General features: G+C 53.6%; 1 pseudogene; it reads right to left on the bottom strand.

The window, feature by feature from the left end:
• LOC132319258 (hydrocephalus-inducing protein homolog) overlaps window positions 1-16,594 on the bottom strand; it is a 120,925-nt pseudogene that overhangs the window by 40,715 nt on the left and 63,616 nt on the right.

Here is a 16,594-nt window from a genome sequence, read left to right as displayed (position 1 = left end):
TTATGTTGCCCAGACACAGTCCTGGCGCTGCTGCATCAGGCAAACATCAGCTACGTGAAGGAGGCAGATGAGCTCTCACGGGCTAGAAATAAGGGTCTTCCTCTATGCTCAGGGCTTGGCTCTGATTAAAGCCAGAGACAAGATGGTTACAGCTCTACTAGCAATTCAAACATCCCTGGGACGCTTCCTAGGCGTGGAAACACTCGTGTCCATACTGTTACAAGCTGCCAGTTTCCAAGTCATGGTGGCCGCATGCAAACTATCTCTGGGAACACTCCGTCCTTTATGCTGACTCCCAAACTACCTGGGAACGTGCAGGCAGGCTGGGCCAGAGCCACAGGGACCGCTGGCAGCATACCACTACAGGTGACTGTCCTGCCGTGCCCAGGAAGGGGTCTGGTGGCTGTTTTGTCTGCTGGTACCAGCAGCAGGATTAGCCTAGATCAGCCCTTCCAGGGTTAGCTATCCCCTGCGAGCGTGCCAGCTGCTCTGCACCAGGGTGTTCCTGCCTGCAAACACACCCATGAAAGGGGGAAGACGAGGGGAAACAGGCAGATTTCCCCCCATGCGCCGAGAGGAAGCTGCACTGCAGTGCCCTGATGCTCTCTGTGCCAGCTCCCCATTGGCATTTCAAAGCCCCTCTCAGAAGAGTGCGCTGCAGGGGAAACTGAGGCACGGTGGTATGGGGCTTGCAGAAAGCTCCATGTGCAGATAGACCTCATCTCGGGCTCCCTGCGCTGGGCTAGTTACCACACTGCCCTGCCACACCTCCTGGCGGTGACACCCGCCAATCTCACCTCTTCCACGGGTGAAAACCTGACTCGCACATTGCATCGCTCTCCCGGAGCCAGGGTTCCAGCCGAGGGCAACACCTTGAAGACACGGGGCTTGGTCTTCCGCTCCTGGAACAGCTTCCGACGCACCCTCACCGGCAAATGCTTGTCCCCCTGAGCGCAAAAAAACAATTGTGTGAGGTCTCCTCGGTCTGCGGGGACAGACCCTCGGGTCCTGCAGTGCTCTGAGATACTGCCACGGTCCTGAGAGCACCCGCATCCAAACCAGCCGCAGCCACCACTGGTCTACAGCTGGAGGGAAGACATATAGGCAGGGCAGGCAGATGGGGAGGCACTGTCCTCGGAGGAGGAATGGGGGAAGATGGCAGAGAAGTGAAGCATCAGCTAGTGAACAGGTCCAGGCAAACCAGATTTGCTCGGTAGTCCCTAAGGCTTCCTCACACGAGCTGTAGCCCAAGTGCTCAGGCAGCCACAGGGGCAGAAAAGGCAAGAGAGGCAATGAAAACTCAACCAAGAAGTTAGGCGCTACACGTCGTCTGCGCTTTACCTTCTTAACAGGCTCAATCACAGTGATGAACCATTTACAGGGGACCTGGAGCTGGTTGTGGAGCTGCACAGTTTCTTCCCGGCACTGCCCACACTGGACAGCGGAGAACTCCAGCCTGTCCCTGGAGAGGCAGAGGGACGGCACAGTCACGTAGGCACGGAGGCGGACATGAAACGTGGGGCCTTCTGCTACCTAGCAAAGGACAGAGCATCCAGCTGAGAGCCTGAGTGACACCTCCTGCTGTCCCCAACCTGCTGCCTGCCCCAAAAGGTGGTGCGGGCAGAGGGAGGTGAGGGACCATGAGGTACCTTGATGGGCAGGAGCACGTCCACCTCTCCCAGGGGCAGGTTGGCACTTTGTGGGTCAAAGCGCACTTCAAACGTCTCAGTCTCGCAGTAGGGCAGGTGCTTCACACGGTCCAGGTCCACGCTGAAACCTTGAACAGAGGAAAATAAAACAGCTGAGACACTCAAGCGACATGAAATGTGTCACAAGCACGTTAAGGCCATACGGGTGTCCTGGCTGGCAGCTCTGTGAAGAAGAGGGCTCTTTGCCTCTCCGGAGAAGCCTGCCACTCTTTCTCCCTTGTCACCTGTCAAGGAGAAAGGCTTTTCACAGCCACAAGCCAAGGTCCGCATGGTAAAAAGGAAACATTAGCTGAGGAACACTGGTAATTCCTTTATCAGGCATCCCAGGGAAGGATGCGCAGACCTCTGCAAAGGAGAACTTCCAACTACGATTCCCCTGTGCTGTGGTGCTCCCTGGGAAACAACTTAAGAGGAGACACCTGACCAGCCCTCAGGCACAGCGAGTCACCATTTGATGGCACTGCAGCCTTACCTCAAGGCCTGTTTCAGAAGCCTATTTTGATACACCAGAGGACCTCACAGGCTGTTTTCTCAATAAAGGCTGAACAGAAGTGCTGTGACATTATGAACTCTAAACCAAAGCACTTCCAAACCACCAAGGGGCCATCTGTTTGCAACGCAAACCTACTGACTGCACAAAAACTCAGATGATGCTCACGGTAGCCAAGAGCAGAAGATGCTGAGAGGTGACCACAGTGATCAGCAAATCCAGCCCCTGCAATCATGTGTTAGGGCAGCCACAGGCAGGCCACGTCTCTGGGCACTGCTGGCCAGGAGAACTGAGGCTCCAAAGCACCAAGCAGGGGGTACTAAGCAGGACAAAGCTATACAAACAAGCACTCAAAAAACGTCCCCATGTCCAGTGGCTTAAGCCAATCTGTCGGAGACAGCTCCTTCAAGCCCACGTGAAGTCTCCCCAGCACTGGTTACCTGTGTCACACAGGACCCGTCCATCGGCGCGAAAGGTCACGGGGAACTGCCCGGTGTTGGTGATCTTCACAACACGCGTGTGGATGTTCCCGAGAATGATGTAGCCAAAGTCCAGGACATACTCGGGCAGCTCAGCTCTGGAAGGAGAAGTAAGAAGAGCCCTTAAACCACAGCCTGGCAACGTTTCCAAGTGGATGGAAGATGCAAATAAGATGGATATTTCTGTATTCACTGCTGTAAAAACTCAACTCTAGCCAGTGAAACCCAAGCCTGACCACCTGGTAATAAGTCTTTGGTAAGTCATGGGGAGTCTAGGTCCTAGCTTTTGTCAGCTACCAGTGGGACCTTAACAAAAAATTAGGTTGCACTGCTCTGCAACCAGATCTGTCCCCAGAGGAGCACCGGTAAACACAGTAACCAACACCTCCAAGATTCGTGGGAAGGTCCTTTGCCAGAGCAATCCCACTCAGGAAACCACCTAAACAATCTGTTTTGCAGAGCCTCTTCTTCCTGAACTGGAGCCTACGGTGCCCGTCCCTCCTCATGAAGGAACAAAAGGAAGGACCAAGTTACCTAGGTGAGCCCTGCAGTCCCACCAGCACCCAAGCCACCCGATTTAGGGCTTCTCAAGGGGTTGTCAACCTGTGCCGTTCCCTGCTCTTTTTGTTTAGTGGGATCTGTTAGTTGGAACAAAGATGCCAGCTTTGAGTTGCCTCTTTCGGAGCTGGTCAGCAGGGATGGTGTCTGGGCTGTCTGGATGGGCTTGGTGGTCGGCACTGGACCCCCTCAGCTCTAAGAACAGAACCCATCATCTGTGGGGAGCTGAGCATCCCCAAAGCTCGGGGTGGCACTATAGAGGTGAGGACACTCAGCTGCTCACAGGGAACATGTAAATCCATCAGGATCACACCCTTTCTGAAGTCCCCAGCTATTCCCAGCTCTGCAAACACAAAGAGCTCTCTCTCAGGAGCAGGGGTGTGCCGCCGGGTGTTACCCTTGGGGTGCCAGGAGATAGGGTACGGGAGTCCCCACTAACTTGAGAAGCCTCCGACGAGCACGCTGGTCAAAGACAGTGTCCTGCGGGGAACCAGAGGCAAGAGCTTTTTGCTGCTCCAGGGCGTGTTTCTCTACCAGCAGCTGCTCCATCTGCATCTGCAGCCAAATGTCAAACTGAGGAAAGCAAAGACAGTGGCTGGTTAGCAAAGGTCCTTCCCAAGGGAGAGGCTTGTCTCTGAAAGAGGATCCCACCCTGCTTTTGTTGAAGGGGGTGATGGGGTCCTCCTGTCTCCCTGCTCAGTGTCTCTGACACCTCCCGCTCTCCTAGCCAGGACCTTATCTGGGGGGAAATGAACTCCAGCATCTTCGCCTGTCCGGTCACTGTTATAAAAGCTGATCTGGCCAGACAAACAGACAGACAAGCCAGGAACCTTCCAGCACTCCAAGTATTTGCCTGCCCCCAGCCACTGCCAAAGCAGCTTGGACAAAAGCTCTCTCCAAAAGGGAACCACAACGAAGCTGGTGCCTCCTGGAGACGAACACTGACAGCGCGGTCCCAGGGTGCAGTCAGGCTGCTGCTATGAAGCTCTGTAAACCTGGCAGGGCTTGGGGTGTGAGCCACAAACACCCCAGCGATGACCTGCATCTCCATTCACAAAGTACCATAAATTCAATCACGTCAGCATGGTCTTCAGGATCTCCCCCTGGGGTAGTCTGGAAGCTGGTGCATCTACAGGAGGGACAGCTACCAGAGGTGGGCAGCCCCCGGGCCAACGCTGAGCTGACGCCTGATCATGGCCAGATGCGGGCAGGGAGGTCCCAAGTGCCAGCAGGGCACCGGGAAGCCTGCTGCAGGGTGCAAGGGGCCCAAGTGACACGGTGGGAGGGTGGCATGTGACAAACGGGGCAGCAGCCGTTCTCACCACGGTGCCTGAGTCGTCCGTGGGTGGCTCCACAGCTGCAGCCTCCACCAGAACAGCTGCTTCATCTCTCTGGCCATCCTTTTTCATCTTCTCTTTCACCTCCCTGAGGATCCTCTCATACTTTTCGTTTCCTGAAGGAAGAAAACATCCACAAATAGAAGAGTGAGCGCAGCACCATTCTCACTTAAGCTGGGAAGTCCCACTCCCCCGATGCTGGGCTCTCCCAGAAACAAACTCCTCGAGCAACCTATGGAAAATGGATGCTGCGACTCCCCTCTGAATCCTGATGTTCACTCCCACCCATCTTCCTCCCCACATAGGAGCATCTCATCCCCCGCAATGTGATGCAAAGCCAACCCTGCCAAAATCCCTGCCAGCCTGACAGCTTTCCCAAGCTTTTCTGTCTAGGCATCATCTTTGCAGGCCACCAACAGATACGCTGGCAAGCTCTGCAGGATGGTTCCCGGGGCAAAGCCCACATGGGCTCGTCTGCTAGAGACTTGGGAAGCAACCAGAGGGTTGAGTGTCGGTCTGACAGCCCTGAAACCTCCAGGCTTGCTGGAGATGGGTGGGAACTGCCCTATGGCCATATGACATGGGGGAAAAAGCCACGGACCTTCCTGGGGAGCAGACAGGCAGTGCTCACCTTCGATGTTCCTGGGCAAGTCCAAGGAGATCCTGGGAAAACTCCCCTCTCCTTTCAGGGAGATTTCCTTTGGTTTTAAGTGGCCCACTTGGATCTCAAAAGTCTTAAAGAAGATTCCAGGCACTCCCGGCAGGTAATAGACTTTCAACACGTGCTGCTTGCCTGGTCCAAGGTAACCCTGCAGAGTGTGGGAGAAGAGGGAGGGAATGCAAATCAAAGAGGGTTTGGTGGAGGGATGCCTCAGACGATAGACACGCTGAGAGGAGAAGGCAGGTTCTCAAAGAGAAAAAAGCATCAGACAACATCGCCTTCTAGCTCTCTTCTATCCAAAAGCTCAAGTCTCCTACACCAGGATGCACTGTATCCTTCAGAGGGCTCGTAGGGATGCGTTCCCACAGCACAGACTGCCCTGCGCTCAGCAGGAGCACAGCTCTTCTGCTAACAGTGTTCACTCTCTGCTAGCCAGAGCCAGACTGAAGAAATAAAAGCTCTTTTACCAGCCGCTGTGGAAGATGAGTGAAGTGCCTGCACTCTCAGCAGAGCCAGCAGCTCCTCTCACAGCACGTCAGTGGTTCCCAGGCTGGTGCCGAAGGGCCTCACCCCTTATTATTATTAACGACCCCAACCAAACATCTCCTGCCTGTGCGGTTACACCGAGGGTGCACGAGCCTATCTGGACTCACGATGACCAGCAAACATACATCTCTGGAAACGCAGGAGCAGAGACTAGGATGAGATCTAGGGAAGAAGGTGTTGCCAGGAAGGTCACCTCCTCTCCAGACTTCCAGGGGGACTGTCCAATCCCCGGGCTAGGCTCACGCCAGCCAGGACGACAGCAAACTCAAGCAGATGGCAACACAGCTCTGGATGACAGGACACAGCCGCAGCTTTCCTCGGCTCGCCCTCCGCACGTGGGGCTGGACCCTTGGCTCCCCGCTCCCCTCCATGCTGCAGGGATGAGCTACAGAGCGGGACGGATCCTGCCACTTGGTCTCCCAAGCCCTTACTCCAGTGCACAACACAGCTGCAGCGAAAGCGAGCCCTGTCAAGCTGCCAGGGCCGACAACGCCGTTACAGCAACAACTGTGCGGGTCCGAGCAGAGCTGTGTGTTGGGAAGCTCGCAGGAAGAGGGCATCAGCGTGTCATCCCTTGTAGGAGACAGGCATGAGGGAAAGTGAAAGCCATTTGGCTTCCTCTTCCCATCGCAAAAAGCGTCCAAGATAGGAACACTGCTTCAGCTCAAAGACATCCATGCAGGACTGAGAAGCTGGGATGGTGGGATGCTGCAAACTCCTCTCCTTGCTATTCCAGCCCTGCTCCTCCCTGGCCCCCTCACTGCCCCACAAAGCTGCTGCAGAGCAGCAAAGCTGGAGGAGCGAGGGACTGGTACAGGGGCTGTTACAATTTCTGGCCAAAGAGCGTCATGCCCAAGCCAGAGAGTATTGAAGTCTCACCTGCTCATTGCTGGCAGGGGGCAGGCAGGGTTTGTTACAGGCAGGGACAAGGACTAAGTCCTCTCCGATCACACAACCTGGGTACGGTGACCCTCGGGACAGCCTGCACCGGCCAGCGCCAGCGCCAGCACAAGCAGAGAGCTCAGCAGCTGGGGTCCGGAGAGCTACCAAAGCACTCGTGCCTCCCGCCCCTGGCTGCTGAATGACAGCAGAGCCACCCGCCAGCAAAGGCCATTCAAGGCAGTCTATTAGGACCGCGCTTGCCTGACCTTCTCTGCCCCCCAGCAGCAACTGCTTACAGCCCTCTCTCTCCTGGCTGCTTTTACGGGGTTCTTCATGGCTTTTTTCCCTTTTTTCCCTATAACCCTCTCCTAGGCAGCCTGATAAAGGGCCAGGGTTAATCGCTTGCGCTACCTCCGTACTCACCGTGCTGGGCACGACCAGGGGCACGCCGGGCAGAGGGCTGTTGGCAGCGGCCGCGCTGGGGCTGAGCACCGCGTAGGTGAATCCCACCTTGCCGCTGTTCTGCAGGGTGACCTCTGCTTCGATGACTTTGTTAAACAGCTGAAGAGAGGACAGAGGAGCGGGAAGTTACAGACACAGGCCTGATGCTGGGAATCTCCTTCCTCTTTCATTGGCTTGAAAGGAAACGAACCCAGCGCAGCAGCAGGGACTGCAGAGGACATATGGGCACTTGACTCTCCCGGGTTAACCCGGGGAACCCACAGCCACAGGGCACCTCTTAGCCCTACACAGGAACAGATATTTACGGCAGCACGCAGAGGTGCAGTGACAACCATGTAAAGAGCAGTAACAAAGACACCAGGGGATACAAGCCCTCTGCGCTTTAAGGTGTCATCGAACAGCTAGCTGAAACAAAGACAGAGGCATTTCAGAGGAAAAGGCACCTGCATACAAGTACTTGCAAGCAAAATACCAGCAAAAAGGGAGACAGACAGTGCAACACATGCAGGGCCAACAGCTGGAAATATCTATGGGGTTTTTAAATGAAAAGAAGTAAAGTGGGGATTCTTCTGGGAAACTCTCTCCAGCTACAGTGACGGGAAGCCCAAGTTAACTTCCTCCCTGGTTTATTTTGTTGATTCATCGAGAGCACTGAAAAAGAGCATCTCCTTGCACCTCAGGCTTTAGGAGTGGACCAGTGGCTCGATGTCATCGGGCATGTCCCTCTGGAGATCACCACCGGGATCCTGCCTGCCCCAGGAATTCCCAACTTTGGGGGGGGGGGGGGGGGGGGATGGAGATGGCCGTTAAAAACCACCTTGGATGCAGGATGTATCGCTCAAAGGTTGTACTTCCAAGCCATACAGCTGACAAAGTAGCTGGGAAGGGGCGAGAGCCCTAGACCTAGGTGGGCAGCAACCCGCCGGCGATGGTTTCAAAGACCTCTGCCAAGAGAAGTGCGCGGTACCTGCAGCCCGCAGTCGATCTCCGTAACATCTAGGAGATAGTCGATGAGCGAAGCCTCCCCACTCAGCGAAATCTTGTAAGTCGGGCCGCCCTCCACCTTGCACACCGCCGTGACGCTGGCGACAATGTTCGCGTGGCCAAAGAAGGTGAACGTAACCCGCTGGCTCTCGCCCGGCTGCAGCACGCCGTACAGCGGCAGGATGTCAAAAACCTGGAGGGAGGGGAGGAGAGATCAAGATGTCAAGCATCCAGATGGATGCAGAAGAGCCATGGCTTGAAGCAAAGGACAGACATGACTGGAGGGGCCTGTTCCTCAAACACAGGCAAAATCATCCTAATCTCACCCTACATCCATTACACTTTCTAGTGGAGAATCCATGGGAAAAATCTCCCATACTCATTAAGTAATACAGTAATTAATACACTACATCAAAGTAATTTGGGAGGTCTCCTCACTCTCTCTCTGATTTGCATGCTGCTCTCTCTCAGGATGCTACAGCAAAATCTACTGCAAAATTTTCCTGTCAACCACTTGGTTAGGAACAGCAGGATGAATAATGCCCTCCATAGGTGCCGCACAGGTTACGTCCTTGGCCAACCCTACGACACGTCCCGCATGGCCTCTCCAATGACCGGTTGCTTCAGCAGTGCTGTGCGATATGCTTGGAGGGGTGTGAGGCCACTCCGTGAGCCGCACCGAGGGCCACCAGTGGGAGTGGGGGCTACATAAGCACATCAGATTCCCACTTACCTCCTCCACTCCCAAGGTGACGGGCTCCGCCTCCACGAACGGCGTCAACTTCTTGACCCTCACCAGGCTCCGAGTCTCCACAGCACCTTCCAGCTCCGCAGTAGAGGATGGTAGCAACTGGAAAACAAGCACCATGGGCTGCAGAAAGCAGCTGCCTGGTCTGGGTGAGACCACTCTGCTGCAGGATCCACCACCTCAACAAGCCAGCAGCAGCTGAGATGGGACCTGGGCGCAAATCAAGCAGGGGTATGCCCGTGCCATCAGTTGAGCATGGGTCCAAGCCCACCCACAGATGAGACATGGGCTCCATCTGCACTTCCTACACGCAAGCTTGCACGAGGAAGCTGCGTGCGCCCAGCACTGAGTCCTGGCAGAGACCTCAAGGGTATTTTGCACCCTCGTGCCAGCCTGGCTTTGCTCACTCCCACCCAAGGAACACACCGAGAACCCCATTCCTGGACAGGTTTGGTTTTCTGAGACAAAAAGAGGAACACAGCTGCAAGTGAGATGTATTAAGAACAGGAAAATAAGGACTTAGAAAGTGCTCAGCACAACTATCCCGTTTCAGATGGCGCTTAGGTTTCATCTCATGCACTCATCGGTGCTGGAGAGCTGAGGATCTCTGCTCGGGCGTTCTTCTCCAACGGCACCTTCCTGAAGAAGGCAGCTGAGATGGCTTTCTGTCTTGCAGCAGCTGAGAGCTGGTATTTAACCTCAAAGGCATCACCTCTCAAAAGGAACCTCATCCCTGGGCTTCTGACCCCTATTTATAACAGAGGGCTTTGTGACTGCTCTTGAAATTTAATACCCCCTCACTCACTAACGCGAAAAACTGCTTTGTGCTGTGGCCTTGACTTCAGCAGAATCTGCAAGAGTATTTACAGGACATCCTTAGACCTAATCAGAGGCTACATCTCCCCAGCAGATAAAGCACTGGGGAGAGAAGAGTCTTCTCTCATTCCATTGCTCTTTCGGTTGTCTCCACATTTTCAAGCTTAGCAAAGCTTTGCCAAGCGTATATTCCCAAAGATGCTAACCCGCATCTTGCCTAGACCTGTGGTCTCCCACCTCCCCAGGGAGGTTATACGGAGCTTGCGTACAGTGACACAAGCAGAAGACGAAACTGCAATCCAGAAGCATCCTTTGAATCCAGAAGAATCCTTTGAAGTAATTTTGGATCCTACTTAGACAGGTCCACTTGTATTTCCCTGGTTTATTTGCGCATACATGGCAACAAAGCAGGGAATAAAGATGATTTCATATGTCTAGCCAAAAACATTCAGCCACGCTATTCTTTACGTCTACAGGGCATCATTTCTCCTGATTCAGAAAAAATGTGCAGAGTTATAGCATTAAAACTGCTGATATTTGGATGGAAGCAGGTGCAAGCCCCCTCCTTGAACTTAATGTCAACGCTGGCACTTTCAGAACCTCTCAAGCTCTCTTACATCCTTTTTTATTGCCCCAGGAGCAGCCTCCATCCCACACGATGCACAACAAGGTGCCAGCTCCCACTAGTACCAAGGTCAAGCTCCAAAGCAGCGAGGTTCACCAGGAAGGTCAGCAGATCAAAGGCGACTTTGTCTGCAAAGCCTTGTTTTATAAAAATCGTCTCTATGGCCGTCACTGCAACACCGGCTCTTGGGGGAAGCCAGAAGCGTGAAAATGGGTGGCTCCAGCTGGGCTTGAGAAGGTGCTACACGGAGATCAGTACTTGGCATGGCTTGATACGGAAAGGAAACTGGAAGCCTTCACATCACGATGCAGATAAAAGCCTCATTTGGTGTTGTAAAAAAACCCAAACCAAACAAAAACCAAAAAAATCCCAAACCCAACGGATGTCAGGAGAATCTGAGTGGGCTTCTCCAAGGAAGAGAAGGTGCAGAAGAAAATCTACCTTTGCTCCCAGGGAGTCATCTGCAGCTGCTGGCTCTTGGGCAGGATCCCCCGCTGCTGCCAGGACTTCGGCCGGCTCCTCCGCACCCCCGACCCTGGAGCTGCTCTCTGCAGATGCTGAGCACTCTGACTGGCCTCCCTCCTTCCTTGGTGGTGGGGGTCTGATGAAAAATTTAGGTGCTGGAGGGCTGAACCTGGAAAAGAACATAACTTTGGTCACGGACCTGCAGTGGGAAGGAGGAGAGCCTGCACCAGCGGTCCCTTGGCAGGATGCGGCCCCTGGTGTGGCACTGGTGGGGTGAGCTCAGCGATGGGTCTGACCCAGCAGCTCCGAAACCAGGATGGAGCAGGACAACACTTGGGGCTGCCCAGGGATGATGCTGGTATAGTGGCTGTGCAGGCAACTAGCAACAGGCTGCAAGGAGAAATGGAAGAGGACAGAGGAGAATAGCTTATAGGGAGGTAAAAAGCGCAGCAGGAAAGGAAAAGGGACAGAAACTGTACAAAAAAACGTGAGACCGAGATGCAAAGGGGCAGATCCGGACAGTGATGAGCCAGTACAGACCCAGCAGTGCCCTCCAGAAAGCACCCACCGCCGTGGACCATCCTTCCTCACCCAGAGGGCCAAAGCAAGAACTACTACACCTCTACTACACCTTCATCCTGAATATTTCCCCTGACAATTACCCGCAACCGTAGGTCACTCCGAGCAAGCAGTAATGCTGGTGGCTTTCTCAAAGCGTGATGGGGCAGGAGCAGGGGTGCAGCCCGCAGCCTGCTGTGCCCTGACCGGACAGAGCCCAGCACCGCTCAGGGCACCCACGGAGCCCAGCGTGGGACACCCTCGCACGCGCACGGCAACACGGAAAGACACGTCGAACAATTCCCGGCAGAGACTCGCAATTAAACAGCCCCTTGATCCCTGATGAGCGCCAGAGCAGCAGCGATTAGTACTTTGGGAAAGAAAGCTTTGGTCATTTTTAATCAATATACAGCAAACGTGGATGACAAGATACAGCTCCCTGCCATGCCGCAGGTATTCCCCGGCTGCAGAACAAGGGCTCCAACAGCACCTCGCGCTAAAAGGGCAGCAGCTCTGCTGAAAGAGGGTTATAACCAACATGGCAGTTACCAACGGCGCGGTTACCTCCCCGGCAGTTTCTAAACGCAAACCGGTTGAGGACCAATTTGGCAAATGATTCAGCAAAGCAGTTCAACGGCTCGTTTCACAAACGGAGCTGAGATTATAGGTTGACCAACATCTCTCAGGAAAAGGTATATGGTTTTTAACTTTTTCAAACGTTCCCAGGTGACTCAGATTACATTCCCTGCACAGTAACTCTGCTCCTATTTCTAATGCCACACACTCGAACCATGCTCGCCTGTCACCGTGCCGATTTGCAAGTGTTCCCCATAGGCAAACAAGGCAGATTTTTTCACAGCAACCTGGGTGCTTGCACCTCGAATGCTGTGTTCAGTTTTGGGCCCCTCACTCCAAGAAGGACACTGAGGTGCTGGAGCGTGTCCAGAGAAGGGCGATGAAGCTGGAGAGGGGTCTGGAGCACAAGTCTGATGAGGAGCGGTTGAGGGAGCTGGGGTTGTTTAGTCTGGAGAAGAGGGGGCTGAGGGGAGACCTCATCGCTCTCTCCAACTACCTGAAAGGGGGTTGTGGGGAGGTGGGTGTTGGTCTCTTCTCCCAAGTGACAAGTGACAGGACAAGAGGAAATGGCCTCAAGTTGCGCCAGGGGAGCTTCAGGCTGAATATTAGGAAAAATGTCTTTCCTGAGAGAGTGGTGAAGCACTGGAACAGGCTGCCCAGGGAGGTGGTGGAGTCACCATCCCTGGAGGTGTTCAAGGAACATGTGGACGCGGCACTGCGGGACATGGTTTAGTGGGCATGATGGGGTTGGGTTGGTGGTTGGACTTGATGATCTTACACTCTTTTCCAACCTTAATGATTCTGTGATTCATTCCCAGCTGGGAATTTGGTGCCTCTAATGACATTGCTCCCAAATAAATATTTGTCCTTAGCTTTGTAGCTTATTATTTCATTTGTGGATGAGCGGCTCTGCTCTTCACAAGCCCCAAGAGGTCTCACCTGACTTATGCTTCCTGCAACCACATGCAAGAACAAGGCTTGACCCAGGCAAGCTTCCCCAAACAGGGACCGATGAGCAGTGGTGCCGTCACCCCTCCCCAACCCTCCCTCCGCCTGCTGCTGGGAACCCCATGGGGGACCCCAAAGACAACCTCAGCACTGTCTGCGTGGAAGGACAAACTGGGACTGGAGGGGACAAAGGCATTCGCTTGCCCCTGCAGAGCATCACCCATCTCCAGGCCCACCTGCATAACCTTCGCTCCTCTCAGCTGAGGCACCTTAATACATTTCACACTAGGCAACCAAACCAATCCACACCTCCAGCAGCCACTAAGTTGGGCATCTACGTAAGGATGAAATAAATTCAGCTCAGCTATGACAACAGTGCCTCTGGGCAACACTACTTCCCCTGGCTGATAAAGGAGATGCCTGCAGCATAGGGGTACAAATATCCAGGGCCAGGAGCACTCGGAAGCCCTCCACCTATGCACCGGTCCATGAACCAGTTCAGCACATGAGCCTGGCCATCACCACGGCGGCTGTCCCAAAACTGCTACCTGTGATCCATCCTAGCCAGGAAATGAAACTGCGGCTCTTAGAGGGCTTGTGATAAATACTGCGGGTTAATAACAACTCCTGAGGAGAGAGAAACCCCTGAGATGGAAAATCCATAATCGTTTATTAAATTACCTTTAGTTTTATAGAATGGTTTGAGGCAACTTCACGGAACCACGGTGCCTAGACAACAACAGTATTTTTCACTCTAAAGGAGAAGCCCTCTGAGACCCAGTGCTGGGAGATGATGTGATTAGCGAGTCCTGCTGTGCAGAAGCACAGAGAACCACAAGGGACTTTTTCCAGTGGGGGAAAGTCAAAATGCATAACAAGAAACGTAATGTGAAAAGGGAGGGAGCGAGGAACCCAAGGTGTCAACAGAAAGCTGCCTTATTTCTGATCTCTGAGACAAGAAATCGTCTTGGCACTGAAGGAAAGAGAGATGACTCAGAAAAGGAGAAGGAGGGGGAAGATAAGAAGCTCAGCATCAGCTCAGGCTTTAGGCAGCTCTTCCTCTTCCTCCACAGCACCTTCTGGCCAAGGTTGTGAATGCAGGGAGGAAGGCAAGGAGCAGAGAGTAACTCCTCCACCTGCAGAGAGGACCCATCCCAAACCAGAGAGGCCAAAGGGCCATGCAATTGCCTCCACCAGTACTGTGGAGCTGAAGCAAGGAGCCTCCCGACATAAGCAGGTCAGCCTGGAGCTGGAGGGGCCGAAAGCAAGGTGTTAACCCCTCTGGGTCTCTCTCATCCAACCTGGCCACCCCTCAGACGAGACAAAATGCATCCAGGAATTAACAGTGGGCATTTAATGGCAGCACGGGTGGATTGACACCAGGGAGAGAGGAGTCCTTCCTGCTAGGGCCAGGACAAGCTTGTGCCACCCATCGTCCCCAACCTCTGAGACATTAGAAAAAAATAAATCTCACCCTGTCTCTTGGTTTCTGAGCCTGCTAGGGACACAGCTTCACACCGCTTCCCACACCCGCCTCCCAAAATAGAGGAGCTAGAAATCACACCGCTTCTGCAAACTCCATGTGAAGATTCACGCGGGACGATGTGACCCTGCCGACCCAGGCTGCGCGAGAACCATCGACATCAGGAACGTCACCCCGAACCTGCAGCGCTGCAAGGGGAGCACCCGAGCTCCCCGCAGCCCCTGTCAGCACCGAGGACACGGGCCAGAAGCCACCACCCCTTCGCATTAAACAGTGCTGAGGCTGCTTCCCTAGTGCATGGCACCCACATGTACCCTCATCCTTGCCTGGCCTTCCAAGGACCACCCGCTGGTGCACCCATCAGGCACAGCCATGGCAGGGGGTACAAACAAGCCTCTCAACAAAGCAGAGCTCTTTTCAGGTTATCACAGGGCAAGGCACCGCAGACCGCATGCCCGTGAGGCATCTACACAGGCTTACAGACCCCTACAACGCACTTTCATTTCTCCCTGGGGCCATCAGATGCATATTAAAAAGGCACTTTGGACCAAGCCACAGACAGCTCAAGGGTGTTTGCAACTGAAAGCAAAATAACGGAACACCGGAGCAAACCGAAACCCTTCCCAGTGCACCATGTGGGAACACTGGGCTTGAGCTGGGCCACCTGGCCAGCAGCTGAGGAAGCTGGTGGGGATGGTTTGCCCTCATCAATAGCAAATATTAAACTGCATTTCATTCAAATGGCCCCGACAACTATTTCTTTGCTAGGATAAATTCCTCTGCTGAGCTAAGGCTTGGGTATTTCCTGAACCATCCACTGAAATTCAGACCAGGCAGTGGAGAGAGAGAGAAGAGAAGCACCATCACTGCAGTGAGATCCGACACCTCCAATTTCTGTCTCGCACACGCTGGAAATGATTAAGCTGGATTCGGCGTTCATCTGAATGCAGCGAGCGGTCCTGGGGATTTCCCCCTGTGACCGAGTATTAATTAACTCAAAGTTAATAAGCAGTTTTAAGAGCCACTTACTTGAGTCAAAAAAAATGTCAGTTTTGAGAGATGAGGGAGAATTTTGATTTCTTCTTTGAAAATAGAAATTGTGTAGGAATGGATGCAGGGATGTTACTACTGAAGAGAAGTATCACATTCCTGGGGCAGCAACCAAAACGCTCCAGCACCTTCCAAGCAGGAGCCACAGGATTTGATTTTGGGGTGCGCCGAGAGTCCTCGGCTCCTGCTGAAGCCCACTGACCTCAACTGTACCATCACTTTTGATCAAAAGAGTCAGAGGAGGATCTGAGGCCCCTCAAGCTCTTCTGACATGGTTTGTACCTCTCTCAGAGTATTCCCATGGGATGTGCCTGGTCTGGTTTTGCAGGGTGCAGGCGCTAAAGCACCTCAGCCACCTTGGTCCAGCCTAAGCTGAGTCAGGGCCAGCCACCAGCACTGCAGGCACAGTGGGTCTTGCTGGAGATCACCCTTCGGCAGCAGTACTTGCCTCTTGGCAAGTTATAGCCCTGGAAGAAGTCTCCACTGACTTCACCGGAGTTATTCTGACTTGCTCTCATTTTACAGATGGCAAAACACTACCCATTAAGTCCTCTCCTTCCTCATGCTTTGCACATCAGCCAGGTGATTTAGAAGCATCAGGTGAGGCGGTAGGAAGCTCCAGCTTCTCGATCAGACAGAAACACGCTTCTTAATCAGACTCCGGCCAAAGGTCCCTCTGAACAAATCAGTAGCTCTAACGATAAAGACGATTTGTCATCTTTGTTCAAAATTAAACGAGCCCCAACAGCTGTAATTTGGAGATGCTATTTAAAGTAATCAGCACCAATTACAATCTTACCAGCTACTTCAGAAATTGGCTCTGCAAACAGACAACTGTGTTGACCCCCGTAACTGAGAGCAAAGGAGGAGAGATGTGCTCCAGCTCTCTTTGTGGCAGGGATCTGGACATTCACCTTCATAGGGTCAAGCCTGAGAGCTTGGCAAACCAAGAAGGGTATGGCTGCAATGGTTAAAAATACTAGGAAGCGGGGGGGAGCCAAAGAACTGGTTGAGAATAACCAGTTGAGAGCAGCAGGCTGGTTCGGGGAGCGTTAGGCAAGCAGAAGGCTCCCAGCCATGGGAAGAGAGAGATTCCTGATCTAGCCTCTCCTTAGGGGAAACGCTGCAGGAGACCAAAGCTGGATCTCAACAAGTTTGTGAAAGGGATGAACAGGAGAGAGCCTGAAGTCACAGGGAGCAGGCTGGGTGGCCTTGGC

Source organism: Gavia stellata, chromosome 26 (assembly GCF_030936135.1).
Source record: "Gavia stellata isolate bGavSte3 chromosome 26, bGavSte3.hap2, whole genome shotgun sequence".
Taxonomy (NCBI): Eukaryota; Metazoa; Chordata; class Aves; order Gaviiformes; family Gaviidae; genus Gavia; species Gavia stellata.
The sequence above is the reverse complement of the archived record's forward strand: the minus strand, read 5'-3'. Positions and strand labels throughout refer to the sequence as shown.